The sequence below is a fragment of the Colius striatus genome, chromosome 5, assembly GCF_028858725.1.
Source record: "Colius striatus isolate bColStr4 chromosome 5, bColStr4.1.hap1, whole genome shotgun sequence".
In the NCBI taxonomy this organism is placed as follows: Eukaryota; Metazoa; Chordata; class Aves; order Coliiformes; family Coliidae; genus Colius; species Colius striatus.
In genome coordinates, this window is record NC_084763.1 from 35,753,647 (window position 1) to 35,772,739 (window position 19,093).

A 19,093-nucleotide genomic window follows, 5' to 3' on the forward strand; every position below is an offset into this window, starting at 1 on the left:
TGAGGGAGTGGTAGATTGCATTTTCTGGAGGAAAAAATTGTTACATCATCAACAAGATTGCCTGTCAGTGCTTAAATCTTGGGAAAATTTTAACCACAATTTACACAGGTCAGGACAATTCACCTTCTTCTACAATTACTCTTTAGAAGCTCTTAGAACAACTTGCCAAATTGTTGGAAAAGTGGTATAGTCTTCCAGTCAGACGTAGATCTACACAGAGTCATACTAACAGTCTCACTCTGAAATTCTTGACTTAAGCTAAGTACAACTATTACTGTCAGCAAGATGAGTCTGTCATGCCCTTGTGTGACTCAGAAATGATGCTGCAAGGGGGAAGTGGTGTCGAAGGGTGGAAATCATCCCCTGTAATTTAAACAAGTTCAAATGAGCTTGGTTCAGCCAGGTGAAGATATCAAGAACAGTGTCTGGATTTCCAGGATGGCACTAGAGACGGTTCAGCAGAGGTTTACCAAGAAGAGCTGTGGAGGAACTGGGCTTGCTTAGTTTGGTGAAGAGCAAAGTAAGAGGTGGTGTAGTAGAAACCTGGAAACACTTGAAGGTGCAGTACAAAGGCAAGGAGTGCCAAGGAGTGTAGGAACAATCGGGTATCACAAACTGCAGCTCAAAGGTTCATACTGGATATTAGGAAAAAATTCTTTACTGTGAGGATAGTGAAAATCCAGATGGATTGTGGAATCATGGAATTTTTCCAAATTATACTCTACAGAGTGACGGCTGACTTTCATGGAATGACTGAACTGTTGAGGCTGGAGATATCTAGTCCACCTCCTTGCTCCCCTGGCCCAAAGCAGTGTTAGCAGGTTGTTCAGGGCATTGTCCTGTTGGGTTTTGAGTCTCTCCAAGGACTGAGACTCCACAACCTCTCTGGGCAACTTATTCCAATATTTGATCACTGTCACTGTAAAATATTTTCCCCTCTCTTTTTTATTTTTTTTCCCTGGTGTGTAAATGGAATTTCCTGTAGTTCAGTTTGTGTTCATTGCTTCTTATCCTTTCTTTGGGCTTCACTGAGAAAAGTCTGGCTCCATCATCTTTGCTCCCCCCACTCCCGCTCAGGTATTTATATGTATTGTTAAGAGCCTTCCTGAGCCTTCTAATCTCCAGAATGAATAGTCCCAGCTCTCTCAGCCTCTGTGTGTAGGAGAAACACTCTGGTCCCTTAATCGTCTCTGTGGCACTGAAATAACTTCAAGTGTATCTCTATCTTGTTTGTACTGGGGAGCCCTGAACTGAACACCGCTACAGATGGGTCTCAAAGAAGCTGAGGAAAGGGGAAGGATCACCTGCTTTGGCCAGCTGGCAATGTGCTTCCTATTGGAGCCCAGGACTTGGTCTGACATTGGCAGAGGTCTTGCTTTGTGTGGGACAGGGGACGTGAAACTGAACTGCATTAACTTTTTTGGCCATGAAGATGTGTGTGATGCCAATGAGAAGATTCTTTCTTGGGAATTCTAAAAACCAGCAATCTGTGGAAAAGAATCTGCACTTCAAAGAACTATGTGTGAACTTGAAAAATTATGAAATATTTTGAAAATTCACTGTGAAGTGCAATCAGATCTAATATAATTTTGAAAACTACAGTATAAGAAACTGCAGTGTTGGCTCCTAAATAAGATGGAGTTGAATTGTGAATAAAAGTGATAAGTGCCCTCTGTTCATATAATGAGTGGGAGTTGAAGAGGTGCCTGTCAGAGAATTCTTGTTCCTTGTGGGCTAAAGCCATCTGAGAACAGGGGCATCAGGCAACATATTTGATTTACTGTCATTTAGTAATCATTTTTACCAAGGGAATATAGTAGAAAGAGGTCAGACCAGCAGACAGCTGCTGTATCCTCTGCTGAATGAATGTGAAGTAAAGAACCACATGTTTGTAGTAAGTAACATTGTTAAACTCAAATAAATTTCTTACTTGGCCTGGATTTATCACACAAATTCTGATTAAAAGAAGTGGCTCTTAAACTACTTAAAATACTTATAGTCTTCTGGAAGATTTAAGTCATCGGTGCCAAGTTAGGGAAAGCTGAGAAAAAGATATACTGTGAAAAAACACAGGCTCAAGATTGTTTGAGAGGGCTGTTCAATTCAGTGTAAGAAACAAAACTGTGTACTAGTTCTCTTGAATTATGAGAAATCAGTAGAGCCACGTGACACTCAATTTTTTAAAAGCGATACTTTTAGACAGTGTTGAAAGTACAAGTAAAGACCACATGACTGCTTCAGTTAAAGTTCAATTAAATGAGTGGAAAAACAACTCAAAGTAGAGAAGAATAGCAGCATTTTATTTTCTCATTCCTTGTAAAAGGAATTACATTCTTGGTTTCAAGTATATAATTTATAGACAAGTACAGAAAACACTTCCACTTCTAGTTTGTTGAACTGACATCTTTCACAGAATTTCTTTCTGATAATGCATGTTGTTGCTGGGAAGCAACACAGAAGAATTTGTTTGATATTTAAGAACAAAATTTGATTGCATCAGTCACAGTGATATTCCTTGTGTATAATCATACAATACTTGCTTTTCTCATATTTGTCACTTTTACTTATATAACATCTAAAATTGTACCACTATCCCTTGAAGCAGTTATGATACCTCTCTGTGGTGTTTTGATGATTTTCATCAGGCACATACATTACTGTAGCATAGAGCTGACTGCCTTAAAGTATTTATAATGGTGAAACCATTATAAGGTTTATATCTTTATTATGATAATAAAAATAATAGTATTGTATATACATATATTAGCAAAAATTGGGCAGCACTTCAGGACTAAAATGTAAGGGATACAGAGGAAGGGATGAACTCACAGGGAAAGGGTTATGAGCAAAGACAGAATATAGGGCATTCAGGCAGGCATTTGACTTGCCACAGTTCAAGAGTTCTTTTACATTGCTGCCTCTGTTTTTTTGTTTGTACAGGAAACCATTTTCCTTAAGTCTGATTATGTAATAGCGAATAGCAGTGGTGTATTTTCTGCTGTGATGTATATGGATATTTGTAGTGGGTCTGGGATGGTAGTGATTTTCTACAGCAGCTCCTGCAGTGCTGGGCTTACTGTTGATATAAATATTATGACTACTTCTTATACAGCATCAGGGCTGTCCCTCCCGCATTCCTTCCCCCACCTTCACCAATAGCTGTGGGTGGGCACGATCTTGGGAGGGACCATGACCAGGACAGCTGACCCAGGCTGACCAAGGAGATATTCCATACCATATGACGTCAGCTCAGTAATATAAACTGGGGGAGAGGAGCAGGAAGGGGAGGCGAGATTCATTTCTGGCCTTCCAAAAGCAACTGCTACGCGTACTGAAGCTCTGCTTCTTGGGAGGTGACCGGACATCGCTGCTGATGGGAAGTAGAGAGTAACAGCTTTATCTGCTTTTGCTTTGCTTCCCGTGCGCGTGGCTTTGCTGCTTCTTTATTAAACTGCTTTTATCCCAACCCACGAGACTCCCATCTTATTTTCTCTCCATCCTGGCTTTCTGAGGAGGTAAGGGATAGAGCGGTGTGGTGGGCACCTGGCATCCAGCCAGGCTCAAACTACCACAATATTCATTATCTCTGTCAGTAATGATAATTGTTTATATCTTGCTACAGGAGTAATTTGAAATGAAAATTATTTGGAACACACCTTGTAAAAATATTTTATGTGATTTATTGCCTGTAGCTATGGCTCTTTGATAGATTTTGTGTCTTAGGAGTGGCAATAGTGTCATATTTTTCATTGAGGACCTACAATGGTGTGTAATAAGGTCACAAATTTGTCAAATTATTGCAGGATCCTTCCCATGACCATGTCCTTTCCCAGACCTTCTACCTCAGGAACTTCTCAGAAAACCTTTCTTCTTCCAGTATCACATTTTAAAATCCCACAATTTGTAGAGAGGTTTTTGGCACAATACCTTGCATTTATGTCATCATAGCACCTGAGATGGTTAGGATGTCAGACTGTGCTGGCAACTCTCCAGAGTAATGATAGCAGTTCCAACTGCTGGATGCACTGTTATAACAACAGCTTCCCAATTTTAAAGAGGATTTTGAAGGAAGGCAAGGAATTAGCTTTGCCAGAACATTTCTTGATTTCTAACATGTCTTTGAGAAGTGAGCAGATGTGAAAAATTCTTAAAATGCTGCCTTAAGGGTACTGTCTTAAACCTCCAAGTGTATGTGACGGTTGTGGTAAATTTGATACAATCTAAATAAACGTGGAAGAGGACCTGACAATAGTTTTGGAATTACTTAATTAATTTAATCATTAGTAACAATAATAATACCATAATTAATTTAAATCAAGCAATAAACACTTGAAAGTAGTCTTCCTTCGGATTTTGGACAATTCATTTTACATGGACCTACTATATTAATGCATTTATTATGGTACACTGGTAAGGGAATTGTTGCCCACATGCAAGGACTGACAACACAATTATACAAATATCTTCAACATGGAAATAATTATGCTAATTAGAACTTCTAATGTATATTTTTCAAGATTTTGAATTAGTTTTCAACAATTTAGGGGCTAATATTGATATTTTATACCAATTATAAGTTCTTAGGGCATGATTCTTTTTAAATTCAGACAGTTTTATTACTTACAAAGAAAAAGATCTTTTGTCCAAAACTACTTACTAGAATTCTAGATTAAGATCACAAGACTGTTCAAAAATACTATCCATTGTCAAAATGAAAATGTTCTTGTCATCCAGAGTCGTAGTTATACTATGTGACTAACTACACACTACAAACAACAGTAGATAGCTGAAGTTAATAGTCAGAAATAATCTAAGATCTTTGTTCAGACTTTTTGCTGCTGTCTAGGTCACTGGTCTACTCTAGCAGCAGGCACTCAAGGAAGAACCGGAAAAGGAAATGAGGCAGGACTAGAACAGAGACAGGGAATTCAGAGCAATCACAGCAGGTTCTAGCATGCTGCAGGCTCCAGAGAAAAACTATGATTCTGTCTTAACAGCCATTCAATCAGAAATGAACTTTGCAGGAGACACAATAACCGAGGTGACCAGTTGATGCAGCACATGTTTGTGCTACCATTCAGAGTCACTTCAGCAAGGGGGAGAATTGGTTTTCAGGAACCTCATGAAGTTTGCCAAAGTCCTGCACCTGTGGAGAAATAAATCCATACACAAGTATAGGATGGTGGCCTGAAAAGAAGCTTAGCAGAAAAGTCTTTGCAGATCTTCGTGAACAGCATGTTGTCGTGGTTTGGCCCAGCTAGCACAACAGCACCACGACAGTTTCTCGCTCGATGCCCCCATTCACCCCCACCCTCGTTAAGATGGCGGAGGACCCAGCGAAATGGGAGTAAAAAGATAAGCAAGATTGTTGTGGATTGAGACAAGGGCAGGGAGGGCTCACTGCCAATTATGGTTCTGGGCAAAACAGACTCTAGTACTCGACTTAGAGAGGAAAGTAGGAAAGTTTATTCTACAAGAAACAGAACAGAATAAAAGCAAAAAGGGAGTAGGATGATGAGAAAATTACAACCAGCACTTTAAGATCTCCCTCCCCCATCCCTCCTTTCTTCCCGGGCCCAGCTCACTGCTCCCGATATCTCTACCTCCTCCCCCCGCAACAGCTCAGGGGGGCAGGGAGTGGGGGATGTGGTCAGTCTCTCACAGATGGGCTTTGCCGCTTCTGTCTTCTCAGATGAGGATGACTCCTGGCATTCTTCCCCTGCTCCAACACGGGGTTCCTCCCCCGGAACACAGTCCTTAACAAACTTCTCTGGTGTGGGTTGTTCCCAGCAGCTGCGGCTTCTGCCGATACAGGTTCCCTCTCTCGGGACACAGTCCTTGGTGAATATCTCTGACGTGGATTCTTCACCGCGGTTGCAGTTTCTGCAGTTGCAAGGTCCTTCTCTCGGGACAAGGCCTCTTCTGGGCCTAAGTTTAATGAGCTGCTTTGTCGTGGGTTCCTCCCCACAGTTGCAGCTGTGGATATTGGGTCCCTTCCTCGGGACAGGGCCTGCTCCGGCCATAGTGATAAAGGGCCCCTCCTTCGGGACAAGGCCTCCTCCGGCCAAAATCACTGTCCCTGGCTCAGGGCCTTTAATGAAGTGAATCGCTGCCCCTGGTCCGGGGTCAGCTTTAGCAAAATGAGTCTCTGCCCCTGATGCGGGCTCATTATCAAAATGAGTCTCTCCCGCTGATGCGGGGTCTTTAAAGAAATGAAAATAAATCTCAGCTTCACCAGTTCTCTCCATAGAATGCAGGGGAGTCTCTGCTACAGTACACCTCCTCCCTTTCATCACTGACCTTGGAGTCCGCATGGTTGTTTCTCTCACCGTTCCTACTCCTTGCACCACCACCAGCCAGAAGAAGAGAAGAAGGGGCAGAAGAAGGAAAAGAAGATGGAGGAAGACACCTCCCCTTCCGGCTTCTTCTTAAAAAGTGATCGTGGAGGCGTCTAATTGGCTCAGCCCCAGAAGTGAGCCTTTTCTGAGCTGGGGAGAGTTGTGAGAAACTTCTTGCAGGAGCCATCTTTGCAGCCCCTTCCCCCATACCAGAAAAGGCTGTCATGTCAAACCATGACACATGTGAACACGATCACCCTTGCATCAGAGGACAACAGTCTTCTGGGCTGCAATAAGCAGAGCATTGCCAGCAGCCTGAGGGAGTTTACCCTTTTCCTCTCCTCAATACTCTACTTCTAGAGTGCTGTGTACAGTTCTTTCTTCCCCATATGAGTGAGATATGGATATACTTGAATGAATCCATTGAAGGATGACAAAGATGTTTAAAGGATTGGAGAATCTGGCATTAGAGAAGGTGGACTGCTTAGCTTAGAGAACTGAAGGCATGGGGATATTGTATCTGTGTGTATTAATACCTGATGGAAGGGAGTAAAGAAGAGCAAGTGACAGGACAATAAATGGGCACAAATTGAAATATAGGAAGCTCCATGTAAACATAAGGAAACTAATCCTGATTGGCTGTATTTCAGAAAGTGCATTGATTGTGAAAAGACTGAAATCAAACTCCACAGTGATATGTGACGCTAATAACTATAGATGGTTTCAGGAACTGTCTTGAGAGTGTGCTACCTTGAACATGGAGGTGGAATGATGGGCCCAAGAGTGTGATGAGAACTTTAAATCCATGTCATAGGAAATGTACTCAGAAATCTTTTTTCAGGTAATTTTTTGTTTAGTTACTGGCCTTACTTGAAGTCTTGAGTAGAAGTTTGGATTTTGCTACTGTCTTGGCCACACTTGTTTTACTAGAGTTGTTGACCTAAGATGGCTTACCATTATTGGCTCTCTGAGAATTCTACATCTACTTGACATCTCAGTGAAAATGCAGCCAAGGAGAGTGCATTGAAAGCAAAGACAGAAAGACATTGCCATGGACTTAATCATTGCAGGCTACAAAGTGAAAACTTATCAATACCTTCACAAAGAGATGAGAGTCAACCCAGAAGATCTTTGAAGTACTTAACAGAAATATTGCATATGTCTTGTCTCCTATCTATTTTCAGAAACAGTATCAGAAGATGAAGCAATATAGACAGTCTCCTTCTCAGCATTCATAAAGAGCAGCAAAGGTAAGGAACAAGTTTTCTTAAAATTATTATTACATTATGTTATATTATGTTGTATTATGTTGTATTATGTTATATTATATTATGTTATATTATGTTGTATTATGTTGTATTATGTTATATTACATTACATTACATTATATTATATTATATCATATTATATTATATTATATTATATTACATTATATTACATTACATTACATTACATTATATTACATTACATTACATTGCATTACATTACATTACATTACATTACATTATATTACATTATATTATATTATATTATATTATATTATATTATATTATATTATATTATATTTCTTGTCAATGTGGATCTCTAACAATCCTGACTTTGGCGTAAACTACACTGATTTTTTTTTTTCTCTACCTAATCTATGTCACCTGACAACATTGCCTTGATTTAGTCAACAGTTCATAAGAAAACCAGAGACTTCAAAGACTGGATCTATGCTCCTGAATGTTATTAGGTGATATAAAAATGATTGAGTTTTGCTATTCATCTTTTACTCTCACTTAAAGGATCTCTTATGTTTATGAGCACTTCCTTCTTATTGCTTAAAACAACTGCCTGGAGCTTTGTAAATTTCAATCTATGAGGCATCTATCTTACTTTTAGATATTATTGTGGTGCTTTGCAAGAGACCTAAGTAGACTGACACACTTAAGGATGCCTTAGCATCCTTAATGAATATTCTTTAGTAAACTGGTTTGATAAACCATAGCCTTATCTCTGTCCATAAGAAGATAATCCTTTTGATTGACTTGTGTCTAAATGGTTCACAGTTCCACTGACTGCCATCTCTAGTAGATTTAATGTTTCATCAAAACAGAAATCTTGGCAACCTGTCCTGATATACAGTCCCAAAACTCAACTTTGCAAGTTAGAACAAAGTACTTTCAAAAGCTGTAATTTAGTATTCCTCGTGTTTCTAAGTCTAGAATGTTACTTAACTTTTTGGACTCACAAAGACTATTTTATGTTGACAGAAATTGGACATCCTTAGTTTCTTCCTCTGGCTATCTTGTTTAAAAATAAATAAAAGTATGTGCTTCTGTGTTATCTAAAAGTCACTTGTATAAAAACAGTTGAAGGAATTGGTTACATTTTAACAAAGATGCTGGCAAAGTCTTAAGAAATTGTAGAATTTTGTCCAAGTTTGACTTTATTCATACTGAGCTCTGCCCTTCTTTGGTCCTGAAGAAGGAAACCCCCAATTCTGCCTTTGTATGTTTTTGCTCTGTTAATTTGTATAAAACATACATAGCTATTTGCAATTCTAGAAAAAAAATTACATAGTAATAATGAATGATGCCTTTGGAAGGAAGAGAAGTGCAACACATTTAACAGATCAGTAGAGCAAAATAAAATGGTGATAAGAAATCCTCTTGGTAATACATTCATTTCAAATACAAGTTTACACAGAACATTCAGATGTTGCAAGGATCTTCATAAATGAGTCAAATACTATAGCAGGACTAAAATACAATTATAAAGAATAAAAATAGTAGAAATTATAAAAGAGAGAATTAAATACTGTTTCCTTATGCAAGTCTTTCACCTTGCTCTAACATGTAGTTATATTGTAAAGTCAGAAATATTAAATGAAACTGAACTGTTTGATATGAGTAGCGCTTGTGATTTAGAACAAGTGGGAACGCATTGGAGCAGACGGAGAAGTTGGATGTAGTTAAAGTGAAATCATTAATTTGAAAACGATTGGTAGGAATGCCTGTTTCTACTGTTGTGGACTTGAGTCAGCATCACATCTACTTGATGCTTGTTACTTTGTAACTTGCTTGTTACTTATGTTACTTTTGCAGGAATTGTTCCTTGTTCAGCATCACAACAGAACAGGGTTTAGCCCTTTCCTGTGTGGAAATTCTTCAGTAAATTGTGGGACAATTTCACTTGTGTGCAAGGTACTGGAATATTCTATCCTGAAAGATCTTGCTGCTGTAGTCCCTTAAATTTTGTTTAAAAATACTCTTAGTTTTACTTTTACCCTTCAATAGCAGCAATTTGTAGTGTAATCCACAGGAGGAATGTTAATCCATCTACTACAAAGCCACTTTTTTTTTTTTCTTTTTCCCCTGCTAGAAAGATTTTTGAGATTTGATGGAATGGGCAAATGCCAAAATTCTTACATAAAATAGCGTCTCCTCTTAATGTCCTGCTGGACACTTCTATATTCATTCACAAATCCTGAACATTATAGTGCCACAGCAGTGTTGAAACAGCATTATCTGTGCTTGGATGTGTGTTTACATATGTATCTATGCAAATGCACTCCTCCACCCAGTCTGTCTGAAGCACATGAAGTTATTTTTTTTCTCTGAAAAAAATGATAACAATTGCTTCCTTCCAGAAAATTGTATATTTTGTGACTAGTTGACACTCCATAGAGTGGGTCTTTTGGCTCCATGTATAGTTAATCATTTATGTTGTGTTGCAATATCTCATGTCTGCAGTGCACTAAGAGCGAGCACATGTATCTAGAGTCTAAGTCTGTGCATTAAAGGGAGGTTCTTCTCCCCCTCTACTCTGTCTTGGTGAGGCCTCATCTGGAGTAGTCCAGTTCTGGGCTCCTCAGCTCAAGAGGGACAGAGAAATTCTGGAGAGAGTCCAGTGCAGGGCCATCTAGATGATCAGGGGACTGGAACATCTTTCAAATGAGGAAAGGCTGCGGGAACTGGGGCTGTTCAGCCTGGAGAAGAGGAGAATGAGGAGAGATCTAATTAATACTTACAAGTGTTGAAAGGTGTATGTCAAGAGGATGGGACAACACTTTTCTTCTGTAGTGTCCAATGACAGGACAGGGGGTAATGGACAAAAACTGGAACACAAAAAGTTTCACTTAAATCTAAGGAAAAACTTCTTTACTGTAAGGGTGACAGAGCACTGGCACAGCCTCCCCAGTTAGGATGTGGAATGTCCTTCTCTGGAGGTTTTCAAAACCCACCTGGACACGTTCCTGTGTGACCTGATCTAGGCAGACCTACTTGAGCAGAAGTGTTGGACTAGATGATATTTAGAGGTCTCTTTTCCAACTCATACCATTCTGTGATTCTGTATGTCATGGTTTGACATTACAGCTGTTTCTGGTAAGGGGGAAGGGGCTGTAAAGATAACTCCTGTAAGAAGTTGCTCATAACTCTCCCCAGCTCTCAGCCAGACCCACTTCTGTGGATGAGCCAATTAGATGCCTCCATGATCACTTTTTTAAGAAGAAGCCATAAGAGAAGAGTTCTTCTTGTTCCTTCTTGATGTATCTTCTTTCCTCTGTCCCTTCTTCTTCTCCAGCTTGTGGTGGTGCAAGGAGTGGGAAGAGAGAGAGAAGCAACCATACAGACTCCATGTCAGGTCAGTGAGGGAAGAGAGGAGGAGGTATGCTGGAGTAGAGACTACCCTGCATCCTGTGGAGAGGACTGGAGAAGCTAAGATTTGTTTGCATTTCATTAAAGACCCCACATCAGGGGCAGTGATTCTCTTCATTAAAGACCCCGTGCTAGAGGCAGTGACTGTGGCTGAAGGAGGCCATATCCCATGGGAGGGATCCCATATTCACAGAAGCTATAACTGTGGGGAATATCCCGTGCCAATGAAACTCATTAAAATTATGCTCAGAAGAGACCCTATCCTGTGGGAGGGACCCTGTATCTGCAGAAGCTGCAACTGTTGGGAAGAACCCACACCAGAGATATTCACTAAGGACTGTGTCCCGTGTGAGGGACCCTGTATTGGCTGAAGCCACAGCTGCTGGGAAGAACCCACATCAGAGAAATTTGTTAAGGACTGTCCTGTGGGAGGAACCTCATGTTGGAGCAAGGGAAGAATGCCAGGAGTCGTCCTCCTCTGAGAAGAGACAAGCAGCAGAGCCCATCTGTGAGAGACTGACCACATCCCCCATTCCCTGCCCGCCAAGCCGTTTAGGGGGGAGGAGGTAGAGATAACAGGAGCATTGAGCTGAGCCCGGGAAGAAAGGAGGGATGGGGGAGGAAGATCTTAAAGTGCTGGTTGTAATTTTCTCAACCATCCTTCTCTCTTTTTGCTTTTTGTTCTATTCTGTTTCTTGTAGGTAGTAGAATAAACTTTCCTACTTTCCTCTCTAAGTCAAGTACTGGAGTCTGTTTTGCCTGGAACTGTAATTGTCAGTGAGCCCTCCCTGCCCTTGTCCCATCCACAACAACCTTGGTTATCTTTATTTTCTCCCATTTTGCTGGGGCCTCTGCCCTACTAATGAGAATGGGGATGAACGGGGGCACTGAGCGAGAGACTGTTGTGGTGCTTCACTGCTGTCTGGGCCAAACCACAACACTGTGATTCTATGTTATCATGCGGACTAAAAAGAAAGGTCCTACTGTATGAGCTTGCATATTCTACTAATTAGAACTTTTGACAAATGCCACAGGAAAGAAGTGCTTATTAATGCTGGAGAAAGATTTCAGGATGGTATCTTCCAAGATGCTCAAGATGTACAGTAGTATAAGCTCTAACACAACAAGACTACTAATTGACTTCAGAATATCAGTTTTCTCAACCAAATATCTGTCCCTGAAGCCAGCACACTACCAGCAGTGGTCAGTGTTCTGAGGGAGCATTCTCAGAGGAGTCCCTGCATAGTTGGGGGAGAGTCAAGGTGGACTGGAGGAAAGTAGGACCCCAATGACTTCCTTCTTGGCCATTTTTGACAGATTATTGGGTTACTTTGGAGAAGTTTCTTCACTGTTCCGTGTCTCTGTCTCTTCCTCTTTAATGTAAGGATGTTCATTGTGATGTCTATGAAAAAATTTCGACATCATTAAGGACACAGTCGAGCAGAGCAAAGGTAGTAGCAATTACTATACTTAGTAGGCTTGGGATGTGCTAAATCCTAAGTCTGAAACTTTAGTAAGTGTGTAGTACTTCAGCAAAAATGCCTGTTACTTGTATATACTTGTTCTACAGGTTCACACACTCTTCTGTCACATGTTCCTTTGATCTCGCCCAGTCTTATAGACAAGTAGTATCCCTGCCAAGGGTGTTCTGGGTTCTTACTGATTTCAATTAATTTGACCACTTTGTGGCAGCCAGAAAGTAGTGATGCTGTTTCCCGTCTGTGTAATATTTTGTTTAATCAATGAAGAGTTAAGTCCTTAATAAATGAGCAGATACATTCTAGGTCCTGATTCCAATTGGTCTCAGCATGTGATACATACTTGTAAATGATTGTCTTTTCTGGAGGTACAAATTAAAATAATGTTCAGCTCTCTTGCAAGTATTTTTTTCCTGATTTATTAGACTGCAAAACAACTTCATTTGGAAACAACTTTTGTGTTATATCTCTTGAGACAGTCCCTCTGGATGACTTGGATGGTGACTGTGAGAAAAGACTGTTAGGGATTAGTTTTGGATGCTATGCCACTACGCATTGCGTGTTAAAACAACCTGAAAATTTGACAAAAACCATTACAGGTTACTTGAAGAGTCAACAAATGATCAAAAAAAAAGCTTTGGTCATGAAAAAACTCTTTATTCTATGTTTGTATACACTAAAGTCTTCTTTAGTTGCATTTTAAGTGCTGTTGATGTATTAACTTTACATAAATATAATTAATTAATGTAACTTTCAGTGACAACCAAGCACCTTTCAAGAATTCTGCTGTGTATTAATATAGAGAAAATGTGAATTCTAATAATGCTGAAGGAGCAGCTAACTATCAGAAGGAAACAAGTATTTAGTGGGAGACATAGATCTATGCAGAGAAAACAGGTAAATTCTAGCTCTGAAGTTGGTATATCCAGAGACAGCTTTATAACTCTGTATTCAATCACAGTACCTCAGGAGGACTGTGAATCAATAGCACAAACTTTCTGTAATTGAATTTAGGATAAAATAGGTGTGGGGTTTTTTCCTTGTTTTTTGCCTTTTTCTTGGGTTTTTTTAGGCTTTAAAAACTGTAATACTAAAAAGTTGTATGTGTATTATGTTGAATGTTTGCTTGCTGTGGATATACTTTCGGAGTTTTGGTTTTGTTTGTCTTGTGTATTGCTCTGAAAATAAATTAATGCAATAAAAAGCTTGACCAAAAGGTGGCAGTGAAGACACATAAAATACGCCATTCTACATTTGGCTGGTAAACAGTTTAAAACAAAAATTGAATTCACCTAAACTTTAAGAGAATTATTGTTAAAAAAGTTACCAGTTAGGCTGCACATTAAAATGCCAAGATGAATTTTACTTACTGAAGTAACTTATTGCTCAAGAAAAGTCTGCTATTGACAAACCTTGCTATTGTGCAAGGTTTGTGTAAGGAAAAGAATGGCTTTGATTCTCAGAGAACAGATCACAGAGAGTTCAAATCTTCTTATTGAGATGGGGACATCCAAGGAACTGCTCATCCATCATTTCAAGTGCATACACTACATGTCTAAACAGCCTTTCTCTTGCTCTTCTCATTCTAGCTCTTTTTGAGAACCACTGGTGAAGACTAAGACAACATTTGTGCTCTTCAGACCATGGTGAAATCTCTGCTGTGCTCTGTCAGCTGTAGTCTGTAAGGATGTTTGGTTCATTACTATGTATATGAGTGTATCATCTACGACCTTTCCTCAGCTGTGCCTGCCAAACATTTATCCTGCTAAATAACACATATGAAAGACATCGCACTCTTTCCCCCCTGCAACTGACTTTAAAAAATTTACTTTCCTTTATTATCTTTATTAGTTGTAACTGTAGCTAAATACTCTAGTTGTACTCTACAGAAAATGCTAATTAAAAAGATAGCTTCTTTCTTAAGTGTTATACCTTAGGGTTTAGCTTTCTTTTTCCATTCTTAAATTGTTCATCATTTGCACAGTAGCATAAAATTTGAAGTACTCATACACACGTATGCATTTTGAAACATCATTGCTGAAGCATCCAAATTTAATTTCTGGGTTTAGTCCATTACTAAGTTCAAAATCCCATAAATGTCTTTTGATGACTCTGTGTATTTTTCAATGCATTTTCTCCTTAATTTTAGTAAAATATATTATGGAAACCAGGGACAACGTATATCATGAAAGTTAGCTTCATTTCTCTGTATGGCTACTTTTAGCAACTTGTAATCCATGGATCACTTGATGACAAAACTTGTCATGGAAAAAGTTAGTTAAAAATCAGCTATGATGTCCTTGGAATATAAACAAGGAAGTAAGCAAATAAAATAGCAGGCAATAAGAGTAAAAAATCTGATTATTCAAGATTTAACCTGGTTTTTATTTGATTGGAAAAGACAAAATATTGTGAGAATCCTGTACAAGACAATTTCAAAACCAAAAAACCCCTCAACCTCATAATAAAAAGATATTTAATATAGTTTATACTAACCATTACTTTGTATGCCTGTAGTAAGCTGAAAGTCAAACCTACAAATGCTGCAGTGCTGTGAAATGCTGTGTTCTTCGAAGCCTTTACTGGCCTATGTATAATTTGTGTAGGTTAATCTCATTAAAATTAGAAACAAATCAGCTTGACACTGAGTATTGGAAGATCAGTCCTTACTCTATTGAGAGCAATCCTTAAGTTTCACACTGGGACTTAGAAAATTCCTTTCCTGTTTTCCCAGCTTTCAGTACATTTAGCTGGTTTTGGTTGGATTTTTTTTAACTATGATATGAGTCAACCAGAGGAAGCCCCTGACAAGGAGACATGCTAAATGTGCTCACTTGAACCACATCTCTTTGGGTGTGGATAACATTTCTGATTTTGTTAAATGAAAATGCAATAGAGCTTCTGTGATTTGGATTTCTTGTTCTTCTAGGGACTCACAACTATAGATTTCTTAGATTAGTCGAGTTTGGAATGTCTGTACAGTTTTGACAGAAATTGCAAATACTTAGTTAACTTGTCATAATTAAATTCTTTGCAAACTACTAATGAACCCTGAGAAGATCAAATGAAATGAAGAAGATGAAGAAATTGGAAACATATAGTTAAATACCCGCAGAGGCCAGCACATGGAAATTGCTTAATTCATATTGAGGAGGACCTTTTTAAGATACATACTTTTGACTCTTTTCTTTTGTGTTCATCAGTCAGAGTAAAGGTATCAGTTAAAAACCTTAACTGATTACCTGGGAGTACTGGGGTGGCTATGGGAAAAAATCCTGCCTGGTTCATAGTCAGTAGAGCTGCTTCCTCGTTGGAATGGGTACTGGAAATGCCTGGTGGTGGGCTTACCCATGAGATGGCTGTAGCCTCTTTCTTTAGCTCTGCTTATATCAATGAGGTGCTCCTCCTGTGCTGTGTAACACGGCAAAAATTGCAGCACTGTTAATTTAGCTCCCTGAGGGGTGATTTTTTCTTCTGGGTCTCCTGCAACCACAAAGATTTCTAGCTAGATGTGGCTCTAAGGAAATCTATGCCCCTCAAGAGTAATAAATTTACTCTTTCTTATGTACTACTGTCATCACTGCTGGATGTATAAAGCTCTTGAAGTGGAGGATGTTGAGATAAGGCTGGAAAGAGACAAAGTGGGTTGATTTTCCCCATCATGAGGAAATTCAGTGCTGAAATGAGCTCGGATTAAAGAAATGCCACCATGTTCCTGACAGCAACCTTGCAGCCAGACTCATGCCTAGAGGAAATTAAGTCCCTTTTTATTTGTTTGCTGATTCAATTAAATCTTCCCGTGTTACTTAGTCAAGACAGTGGTACCTGTTTTGAATTTGAGTTCCTTTTCTGCCTTCTAAAATCCAGCCATCATGCCTGGATTTCCCCTCCATGGGTGCAGTGCTGGGGTTGATTAGGTACATGCCTGGCTCTAGTTGTGATCAGGAGCTTTACTATGCTGTAAATTGTGTCTAGGATAGAACTTGAAAGGGCAGAGAATCTGCAAACTAAATGTTGTTTTTGCAAAATAGATGAACCCTAGTCAGGGGCTGGTAATGCTATCAGTGTGTGCTAAATCCTTAAACTGGGACATAGTGAGTCTATACATAATGGTTAATATGAATAAATTTTTGTATAGTATTTTTTGTCTCTGTCTATAACTCCTGTTATGCAAAGGATTGATGACTTAGCTTGTCCCATTGTGTGCAAACCACATCTCTTTTCAGGTCATCCTCCTGGGTTCAGGCTGTTTATTTCCCTCTCTAGGTATATAGTGAAATTTTTCTACTTGCCCCTGCAGTCAGAAAAAATGTATTCAATTAGATACTTATCTAAAGCTGTTTTCAGCTTTAGCTGCATTTGTTACATGATAAAACATACCCATGCAGTAAATTCAAGCAGTCCTGCCCTTCAGCCCTATCTAATAACAGCAAGAGATGCACATTATACTAGTGATGTGAAAAGGTTGCAATGCATCCTTTCAGGACATTTTTTTTAAAGCGTTGGTGGGTTTCAGTCAGAAATAGTTGGGTGCTATATAAATACAGGCACATCTGTTCACATGCAAGCATGAGACAAATTTAAGTTTCACGTGTCCTTTAAATTTCCCAATCACTTTGTCTGATAATTGTTAATAAAAGCTTTTTGTTTCACCTAAAATAGAGAAAATAGTCATCTCCTAGGCAAAGAAATAGAATTATTTTAATTTGTCTAATTGATGGTGTTTTCAAACAATTATGCAAATATCTAGAGGAAAAAAAACCTCACTGTAAAGACACTTCAGTATCTCAGTTTAGTATCTTCTTTAACTGCTTTGCCAAGGACCTTTTGTTAACCATTACTATAAGACTGATTTCAATGGAGAATTTATATGGTATCATCTTCATATTTAATGTGTCTTTTATATCTAAGCCTGATTTAAATGAAATTTCATATAATATGTCTCATAAAAGGAGTTGCAAAAGGATGCTGATGGTGTTATTGTGTGAACTTGCTATACTTTCTTCAGGCTGGTAGATGCATTTCTTGCAGATGATTTCTGCAAGATTTTACTTGAAGAACTACACAGAATGTTGAGTCTTACAGTAAGAATTTAATAAGTTTTTGATATGTGTCTGAAATGTGATAGACTGGTTGTAGTAAATAAAAGAAATAGCAGTGCTGAATAGGTGCCATCCTAATTAGAGCGTAGAAGGCAAAGTACCAGATTTCTATATAATTACCATCACTAGATCTGCTCCACATCTTTGCTGTCTTAATTTCCCCATATACGTTTTCCCACAATAATGTTTTCCTATGCCTTCTTTGGTTTATGGAAACGTAGGAATGTCTTTACCTGAATAAGAGTGCTCTCTTGTCCATTGGTCCGCTTAGGAACTTTTATCTACTTGAGTCCTTGAGCTGTGTTAATGCGAACTTGCTTGTGGTAACAGACATAAATCACATTTTGTTGTGCTACTCTAGTTGTGTGCTAAGGGGATTCATTTCAAGGCAATATATATGATTTTTTTACCAGTGTTCTCTGTGACTTGCAAAATGGCAGGACAGTTTTAACTTGCTCTGCGTGGATTGGTAGGGAGCAATGTTGATTCAGTTTTTCACCTGTGCTTTGCCTTTCTTTCCTCTGAAGGAATGAGATCCAGAGCTTGGATTACACAGGTCTCTGTGTAGAGAAACATTGAGATCTTCCATATGTGAGCATTGGTCTCAACCTCACAATGTCATAAACTGATAAAAATTATTGTGAAGTTCAGGGCTAGGGCTTATCTATGTGCTGGATCACTTGTCTTTGTGGTGTTTTGAACTTGGTCCCTCTGATGAAACCCATAGAAAGATATGGTGATGCTTATCTAGGGTCGTCTTAATACAGACATAACAAGTATCGCCTGAAATGGGAGTAAATATTGAAGCAATTTGTGTAATTCATTTAATGTCAAAGAAACCTAGGAATTGACTAAGACAGTTTCAAGCCCAAATACATGTAATTTAATGCTCTGTTATTTTATTAGTGAAAGAGATAACATTCAGCACCTTGCTTAGATGTCTGCTCTGAGCAGGTGGTGTTTTTCTTGATCAATTAGAACTTTCAAAATGGAAATTCTGGTTGCTAGCTCACCTAATCCTGATTGAACACTGCAAATATTTTTGGTCATTGTGTTTTACTTTTCCAGTAGAACATGTACTGACCCTCAAGAATTAAAATTCCTAGGGACCACAAAAGCCTTGATCTTAGAGCAACAACCTATCAAAGCCTTCATATAAACCAGGATATATGTAGATTGTGGCTATTTAATATATGAAATTGTACTTTTTAGTTTTCACAATTTATTCTTTATAGGTGTATTTTTATTTACTCATGCACTAGCTCAACATTATGAATAAACCAGAAGTGCAATCAGGTTAGATACAGACATATTGATATGCCATAATAGATGGCCTTAATGCAAAACAAGTTCACCATGTGTTTTCTAAATCTGCTGAAGGGTAGCTTCTGTTAAATAAGGTAAGAGTATCTCCAAACATATGTTTATTAGTAGGTCAATGTTCACATTTCTAGTAATCTGCTCATGGTTTATTGTTCCCAGAAGTCAGAGAGGAGAGTACAAAAAAGACTAAGAGCTTGCTAGTCTGGAAT